Source organism: Puntigrus tetrazona, chromosome 5 (genome assembly GCF_018831695.1).
Source record: "Puntigrus tetrazona isolate hp1 chromosome 5, ASM1883169v1, whole genome shotgun sequence".
NCBI lineage: Eukaryota > Metazoa > Chordata > Actinopteri > Cypriniformes > Cyprinidae > Puntigrus > Puntigrus tetrazona.
Window position 1 is genome coordinate 16,856,375 of NC_056703.1, and position 8,825 is coordinate 16,865,199.

The 8,825-nt window shown below is 36.2% G+C and overlaps 1 long non-coding RNA gene across 1 annotated transcript; it reads right to left on the bottom strand.

Annotated features, from left to right (window-relative positions):
* Positions 1–2,225: 2,225 nt before the first annotated feature.
* LOC122345772 lies at positions 2,226–2,602 on the bottom strand. The gene is made up of 2 exons (XR_006251031.1): positions 2,504–2,602; positions 2,226–2,316 (listed from the first exon to the last, which is right to left on the bottom strand). It is a non-coding gene; the product is annotated as an uncharacterized LOC122345772 (long non-coding RNA).
* Between the last annotated feature and the right edge of the window lie 6,223 nt (positions 2,603–8,825).

An 8,825-nucleotide genomic window follows, 5' to 3' on the forward strand; every position in this document is an offset into this window, starting at 1 on the left:
CCATTCAAGTAAGTACAGCAATCCTGAAGGCATCTTTCCCATAACTGGACTTAAAACCCACTGTGTGTACGCTCTTTTCTCCATTGAAAGTCATGGTATAGCCAAATACAAATTAACAGCCATTAAACAACCAGAGAACAGAGAATGAGTGAAACTTGAGCTAATTAAAAGCAGCTAATTATTTCAGCAGTTAAGCTAAAAAGTTAGATCCATTCAGACATCTTAGCTTAAACGAGATATAAAAAGCCCAGAGGTAAAATGGTGGCTTTCCATTAAACCGACTGGAATTTAACGTTCTATTCAGGAGGAAATACAAATTCATCCAAAATTAACGCACGCGTGTTTATTGTTGCCTTCGCTTTCATTGTTTGTGGCAAATTTGATGGTACATTAACTTTATAGCGCTGCATGACGGTCCAAAATCATTAAACATTAATATACAATTATGGAATTGATTTTTAATGGCGCTGCTTTGTTTTAATCAGGGCCTGTGTCCAGGGAAGAGTTATCATACAATCTGGCAGACTTTGATTTAGGGATGGCTGGTTTTAATGGCCTGTTCTGTTTGACCTCAGCATTCTGGCACCAGCAAAGATAGCATCTTTGTTCTCAAGGACAAAGTGAGACATAAACGCTTACACTAAGCCAGAACGCTAAGAGGTCTCTCAAAGTCACACTGACCAGAGATAACATGCTCACAACAAGAGCCTAGGAGCCGTTTGGCAAAATATACTTAAAGGTGAATATGTAATATAATTATCATTCAAGTGGGCTATATGAAGTGATGATCTTTTTTTCAGTTTTCTGAGTGGGAGAGATCCTGCGCTTGTTTAAAATAGACTAAAAACCATCAGTGAAGTGGATGTCGAGAAACGACATCCCCATGTGAATCTGCAGTGAAAAAAAAGCTGAATTTATCAAGCAACCGAATTGTACATGACCAGTAGGGTCTGAATGTTTTATAACAAGCTAGTTTTACTGCTCAAGCTCGCCTTACCACCCCTGGTCTTCTCAAAAATTGGCAAGCCACATCTCCCTTGAATGACGCATATAAAACTCGAGCTTGAGCCAGTTCCTCAGTGAAGTAAAAATCGTAAGGCCAGTTCTTTTTCCAATATTACCCTGTCATTTTGCAAGACTCCTCCCTGTTGTTTTGTTCCTAGATATTTATAGCTTTTGGCAGTAGAAGGTTAATTGAACTATAATGGGTTCATATATGAAATTCAGCAGCAGAGGCATAAAGCTGAGAATCGCAGAGGGAAAACAATACCTTCCAAACGCCTTCCCAGCTGTTAGTGAATGACTTCTCTGCGTATGTAGAGAACACCATTTTAAATCTTATATACTGCAATCATGCCAAGTATGTATTTCATTCTCATTAAATTGTAATTTTCCTGGAGTTCTGTGTGTGAACAACACATACAGTGCTGCGAACTTCTGATATTTCTGCAGCCTTTTCACATTAAAGATTAAAAAAAGAACTGTCATTTACTCACCTCAAGTTGTTCCAAACCTGCAGGAGATTCTTTTTATTGTTGGAACAAAAATATATTTTGAAGATTGCCACTAACCAAACAGTTACAACAAAATACTACGGAAGTCGATGGCTAGCACAGCTGAAACTCATACAGGTTTAAAACAAGTAGAGGCTGCACGACATGGTAACAGAATTTCATTTTTTGGATAAACTATCAAAGTGTTGGTCTCGGACTCACTTCATGGAGCGCCACAGCTCTGCAGTTTAGCTCAAAAAAAAAAAAACTTTGAAAGTTTCTCTAAAGACCTTGATTAGCTGGATCAGGTGTGTTTGATTAGGGCTGGAGCAAAACTGTGCAGAGCTGGATTTGAGGCCACAATTTATAGCAAACATTGTACCAGCACTTAAGTAAACATTTTATTGTACGTTTTAATTTAATATGCAATTTTGTTCATTGGATAAGTAGTAACAGACTCTGGAATGATTCAATCCAAGTAAACACCCGGAAGAAACATTTTATTTTAAGGTGTCCTTGTTGCATGCTACACGACTCCTCCTCCTCATTATTATAATTGTTCAATAATTAAGTGCCAGTAACCCCAACTCAAATTCTAATCCAAACCTAACTTCATAGAAAGTATATGTAGTTAATATTGCTCAACAAGGACACCTTGAATTTATGTAATTTTAGCCTATGCTTTTTTTTTTTTTTTTCAAAAAGCATGAAATAAAGAATGAGAAAAACATAGCAAGGTAAATTGGTCATTTTATTTACAATAACATCACAGGATCCACACCAGAAGAAACTGAGAGCTGTGTTGTACAAGAATCACACTGACCTAAAAAAACAAAAACACAAAGGAGCAATGTAAGCGAGAATAAAAAATTGGCATCCTAAATTATTAAGTGCTTACCGCCTTCACACTGTGTTCAAATTTTAATTAAGATAAAGAGCATCAAAAGGTCACTTAGAGACGAGCTTGTAAAGCATGTGTGCTCAGAATGTGTAATATAAAAGTTACTTACAATGTGTGACTGGTAGGAGCTTCACTTCTTCAGGATCTGGTGCCTGACGACAATGAAGGGAAGGCAAATCCACTGCCAAAGAACAGCACCATCATGCCAAGAAGCTCTCACTTGTTCTCTACAAGCAGAGAACGGCAAGTTCTGTATTCATATAAAAAAATGGAACAAATTAATGCTTTGAAAATGAATTGCATACTAGTCAAAAATTCTCAAGTGACTAAACAGATCCGGCAGTTTCTGAGCAATGAATGTCCAGTCATTTGTCATCACTGTATCTAATTTCACACTGCATTCATGAATAAAACTAGATAAGAGTAATTAGAACTTTAGTTTCTAAATTAGAAATTGTATACTAGTTGAAAAGACTATTTATACTAGAGTTTATATAATCTTTTCTATGATCTCTTACAGTAGCCACTATATAGATAGCCTAAATAAAATATTTAGAAGCTAAATATAGCTATGCCAATACAAGGACATTAAACACCATTAAACCGTATTTGAATAAAACACCTAACTGGCTAAATAATTAAAGCAGACGAACGCATTTATATTGAAAATTATTGAAGGTCATCCTTTAGGTAAAATATCGGGTTAACGTAGACAAGCGAAATGGCCTTGAACATGCTAAGCTAAACTATGCTAAGCTAAAGACACTCCTGGATTGCTCTCTTGCAGGACCACTATAATCGTCGTTTAACACCTTAATAAACACATTTATATAAGCTTAACAACAGCTATGTGCAAATCAACCTGATCGTTTTTAACTAAATACTCAAAACAACATATGGTTGCGCTTCAAACGAGCCCAAGGCCTGCGCCGATCAGTCATATAGACGCAGAGGGACGTTTTTCCCATATCCTAAAAATCTCCTCACCTTTCCTGGTCCCTCCGCATAGTGACTAGAGCGAACCGCAGAGGTGGCGAAGCGTCGCAATGGCTTGTCCGAGCATCGTTTACTGCTAAAATGTGAGATCTGCTCAACCTGAGTCTGACTCTCAACGACCTTCCTGTCTGGAGATAGAGGGCGAACAGCCTTATGGGTAACGTAATCTGTTTCGCCGCAAGTTATTATGGGAAATGTAGTTTTAATGCAGACGTCTTATAAGTCACGTAGGCTTTTTTTGGTCTATGGGCTACACTAAGACTAAAACAATCAGATTAAGTTAAACATAACTTGAATAATTACCAATATAATTTTTTATACGTTTGGTGATTTTTTCCCTGTTTCAACAGCCTATAGTTAGCGCTAGTAACCAATAAGGTAACTAATCCTACCGCAGATATTTTCCCCAGCTGAGCAGAAGCAACATTTGATGCACTCCATTGCATTTGTCCTTCACAGTATTATTAATGATTTGTACAAACAAAGACTTAGTGATAGCTACATAGAGCTTGAATTTATATATAACATATGTTGCATTTTCAGTCACAGGTATCCACCTTATTTTGCAATACACAGGCAAGCTATTTTCTTTTGTGGCACTGGCACTGATAGGGATGTACAACCCTGCTGCTGGAAGGCACACATCCTGCAAAAGTTTAATTCCAACTTAAGAAGGTTTCCAGAAACACTAAAAAAGTTCAGGCAGGTATATTTGGGGCAGGCTGAGTGGAACACTTTAACTGCTTCTTTAACCCTATCTTTTAGAGTGTAAACAACTGTATGTGAAACATTTATTCTAATACTTGAATTTCATTACAGTTCACTTCAAAGCAGCTGTCCTAGCAGTAGGCATTGATAAAACTGCCATTATGAAACCACTTACATTTGTGTGGCATAAAAAGTTTACTGCAGTAAATAATTTTAGGACCCAAGCACTTTTGTAGAGTTTGCCGTGCTGGAGAATATCTAATTCATCTTTAGGTAGCTTGCAATGTGATCATTTAAGTCAATTCTCAGTAATAGATGTCCCTGGATGAATTCTGGGCAATTTAAGATAATGTTCATTAAATATTCTTGGTCATTTCTCATATTTACTCGGAGGTCCTCAATGCAATGGAAGAGTGACAGAGAAACACTCATTCCCTGCTGGGCTCTGTTCCGCTTGGTTTATGCAGTAGATATAAAGAATGTACAGTAACGACAATAAAAATGATTTTGGGCTATATTCAGCTGTTGTTCAGTTACATTCATTGACTCTAAGATGGGAGGGCTATAAAAATTTACGCTTTTCATTTCTTTTTCATGTCAAGGAGAACAGCTCTCCAAGTCTTGCAATTAGATTTTAGCATTTTCTTTCATCTCAGAGGTTTTTCTCTATCTGACACAAATAGACTAACCAAATAATCTTTTCAAAACATTATATGTAAGTTTTAGCTTTTTAGATCTGCACCAAATGGTGTCAAATGAGCCTTTTTTTCTCCGTACATTTCATTTTGCTTCAGACTTAGGGAACCTGAAATCCAGGTCACTGGTCAAAATGAACAGAATATAGGTGCAATTCAAGTATATTACAAATTCTGCTCAAAGTTTTTTTTTTTCCACTGTGAAATACATGATTAGCAACTGACTGTTTCACCTTCTCATCCCTTCAGCCTTATAAGAATTTTCTTGTCACGACAGCTTGTTTGTCTCAAAGCCGCAGCGTGTTTGAATATGTTATCCCGGTGTTTGAGTATGCATGTTTGGTTTTCATGAGACATAGTTGCCTGCCCTCCTCACTGATGCTGCATCCATCAGCAAAAGGCCTTAACCTGTACAGCTACCACCTGTCTCTCTGCTCACACTTAGCAAATAGTTAAAATAATGAAGTATTCAGGGTAATGCATCTGCTCTCAACTACCATAAACTTCACGGCAATACGTAAAGAAATTCCATAACAAGTTGTTTTATTTTTGAAAACCTTGCTGTCATTGAATTATTTATTGGTATTAAAATATTGTATTTTTATTTATTTTAATACAACATGATGAAATGATATCTAAGTTTCAGATTGATTTTATACAGTGTATTGTTAGGTGCTGTCATGGTGTAAGTGTTTATTTATTTATTTTTTTATTAGAGGGATATGCAGAAAATTATGATATTCTCTAAAAATATATATATAAAAGCTAAATGAGCTAAATCAGTTTTCTTGTACACAGGAGGCAGTCCATTAATGGAAGGGTGGAAACTGAGAACAAAATGTACTGACAATTGCTTAGTCAAATCTTAAAAGACCATTAGCATTTACTTATAGCTCCAAAAGCAAGATGACAATGAACATTTGTAAAGCGTTTCATCTTCTGATTGACAGATAAATGTATCAAGTATAATTGCCCGGTCATCATTGTACAAAGAGAAGTGTCTGTCTGAGGTTTTATAAGAGTGATCACTCATTTTTTTCGTGGAAGTGTTTTTCTTATTTATTTTTTGCCATATGGTATTTCAAACATATTTGTTATAAGCTTTGAACGAAAGCAACTAGCTATGATGTAAACCATAACATTGCAAACTTACAATAGGTTACATGATTAAAAGTTACAAGATTGTGTGCTAATTGTTGTAATGCGGGGAGGGCAAAATTGTAATAAAAACGATGGATGAATATTATAAACTGTTCTTTTAAATATGTTAATTATGTATATAGAAACAACATATGTTTTTTGCAAAATATGCACACACATAAAACATGTTAATAGCTTTTTAAAACTGTTTTTAATAGCTTAGGAGACTTATTTTTATTTATTTGTTTATTTTTGCTTCATGGGAGTGGATAACTGGATCCTTTTTTAAGGGGCAGTTATCTTTTTGAAATCTTCCGATTCATGGATATTGTTTTGCAGAATAATTGGTAATGTATTTTTTTATTTATACGTTGTCAAACATGATTATTTAAAACATATGTCTTTAACAGTAGTGTATATGAACGAATAACCACCTCGTAGCTCAGAGTAGTTCTATCTTAGCCGCTCGCTTATCATTAAAAATCAATTCCCTATGGAGAAACGAATGGATTTTTATTTCCAGACCATTGCACTCTATAACGATGTGTTTGGAACGTATGTAATTTTCTATTGTGTTATTTTTCTGTCAGTTTGTTAGTACTGTATATTTTACCCGTCCGCCTGCACCTTGTGTTGATGGATTCCGTGTTGCTAAAGTAAAGACATTTTCTTGAATAAATAATTCAGAGCTCATTGACTATGTAAATCTGCTCATGCGAAAAGAGACAAGAAACGAAGAGTACGATACAATCTGGTACAAATAACCTTAATGTGCATTTGCCTGCCTTTAATAAATGCACTCAACACTGTAAACTACCGGGGCGACCTCACCTGTCAGAGCAGACGGTATTCCCTGTTCAAAATGAGCAGTAACTTTAGGCAAAAGATGTTAATCAATTTATCAATTTGCTTTGGCAGCTGTGCCACCAGCTAACATGTCGTGCATCGTTGCGGCTGACATTTCTGTGCTGAAAAGATTATGTTCATAGTGGGAAGAATGCAGTGGGCTGAGATTGGTTTTAACATCCTCTGTTTTTCTCCAGAGGCAGACAGATTGCATACTTTATCAGGTGACTTTTCCTCTTGGTGGGAGCTTAGAGTGACATCTTTATCTGTTGTTTCCCAAGGTTAGAAACGAGCGATGAAAGGTTTCTTTTTCTACCCCAAGGCCTGGGCTTAGAGAGCTATGAGTCCAGATACAAATTTCTCAGACTGAGTTACGATTTTAAAAACAGAAACTTAAACAGGCTGGGGAAATTACAGCAACTTCATTCTTAACTTCCTTTAATTTAGGCCTGTTTAAAGGCAAACGATGCACGCTTGATCATACTTTTGAGCACGAGCACGCTGTTTCTCGGTGCACGTACAATCTGCACGTATATATTTTGACATATTGGTAGTTTACAATATTCATAATCCATGCATTATAGGTTACTCCAACGCAAAATGAAGATTGTGTCATTAATCACTTACCCCTATGTCGTTCCAAACCTATAAAAGCTTTTTTTGTTTGTCTTCAGAACATAATTTCAGATATTCTGGATGACAACAGGAAGGCTTTGACTGTCCCATAGACCGCCAAGTAATGAAGTAACAAACGCTGTTCTGTGTCAGCCGCAATGCAAGGATACATCTTCTGGTGTATTGAATGTGTGTTGATACGCTGTGATTTGACTGAAAACAGTACACGCTTTATGTTGCACAGTGATGTATTGTAACAGTGAAGGCATACAGTAAAAAGTTTCATGCTGAGTCTATTTTTTGCTCTAAACTTTAGAAGAAAAATGAAGACATAATTATCAATGCGTTTCTAAATGGCCAGTGATCATATCTAAAAGCTTGGTGGCAATTTCCTTAAAAACATAAATATACTATCTTCTGACAAGTAAAATTTTATTATTACTTATGCACATATGCACACTGATAATCTAAAAATGGTCAAATATTGGTTTATTAATCCTCCAGTCTTTTTTTTTCTTTTAACAGGCTTTTAGGAAGCACACATGCAGTACACACACAAACACACACACACACACACACACACACACACACACACACACACACACACACACACACAAATGCTTTGTTTTCAATAAATCTGACTGAATCAAGGAGATATAAACAGTGCACTCAACGAATAAAAGTTTGCTTTTGCTTCTTGTAAAATTGATTTAAGCAGTTTAATAATTGATGTTTTTATTAAAGGAATATTCAATTTAGTAACCCTTTTTTTTTCTCAAAGGAGCTCTGTTGTACATTCCTCTGATTCATTTTTTTTTCTCCCTCCACTAAAAAAACACAAAGTGAATGTGAATGTATTAGTGACTTGAGTGTAAACCCAGGGCAGCAAGACCCCATGTGGATAAATATTAATCTTTAACATGAAATAAGGTAGAACAGCCTGTGTTTACTGCCGACCAGATCCCAGCAGGAAAATAGACCTTGGCTCTAACTGAATGAACTGGAAAAGCAAAAGACTTCTTAGATTTCTCTTCGCCCACAACCAGAGCAAAGACTGCAGGATAAAAGAAAGCATTAAATTCCTGTGAGATCAGGATCGATTTATAGAACCGCTCTGTTTACAGTGTTTTTCTAAGAGCATTTATGATCACTGGATATAGATACCAGATTGTCTTTACAGTGTGCAATAAATAATAGACGGAATGACCTGTGATCTTCATTAGCCACATGAACATCACCGAGCTTTCTAGCGCACCTTTACTGAAACATAAAATGTCTCATGACGGAAATAGCTTAATGCTAAACCAATTTTATAGGTATTCATTGCCAGGAACCGATGCCTTAAATATGCAAGCAGCTTGTGAATCATAGCCAATCCTTCCTCTGTTGACCCTGAGGACAAGACAGACTACAGCTCAGCATGAGGTGGCT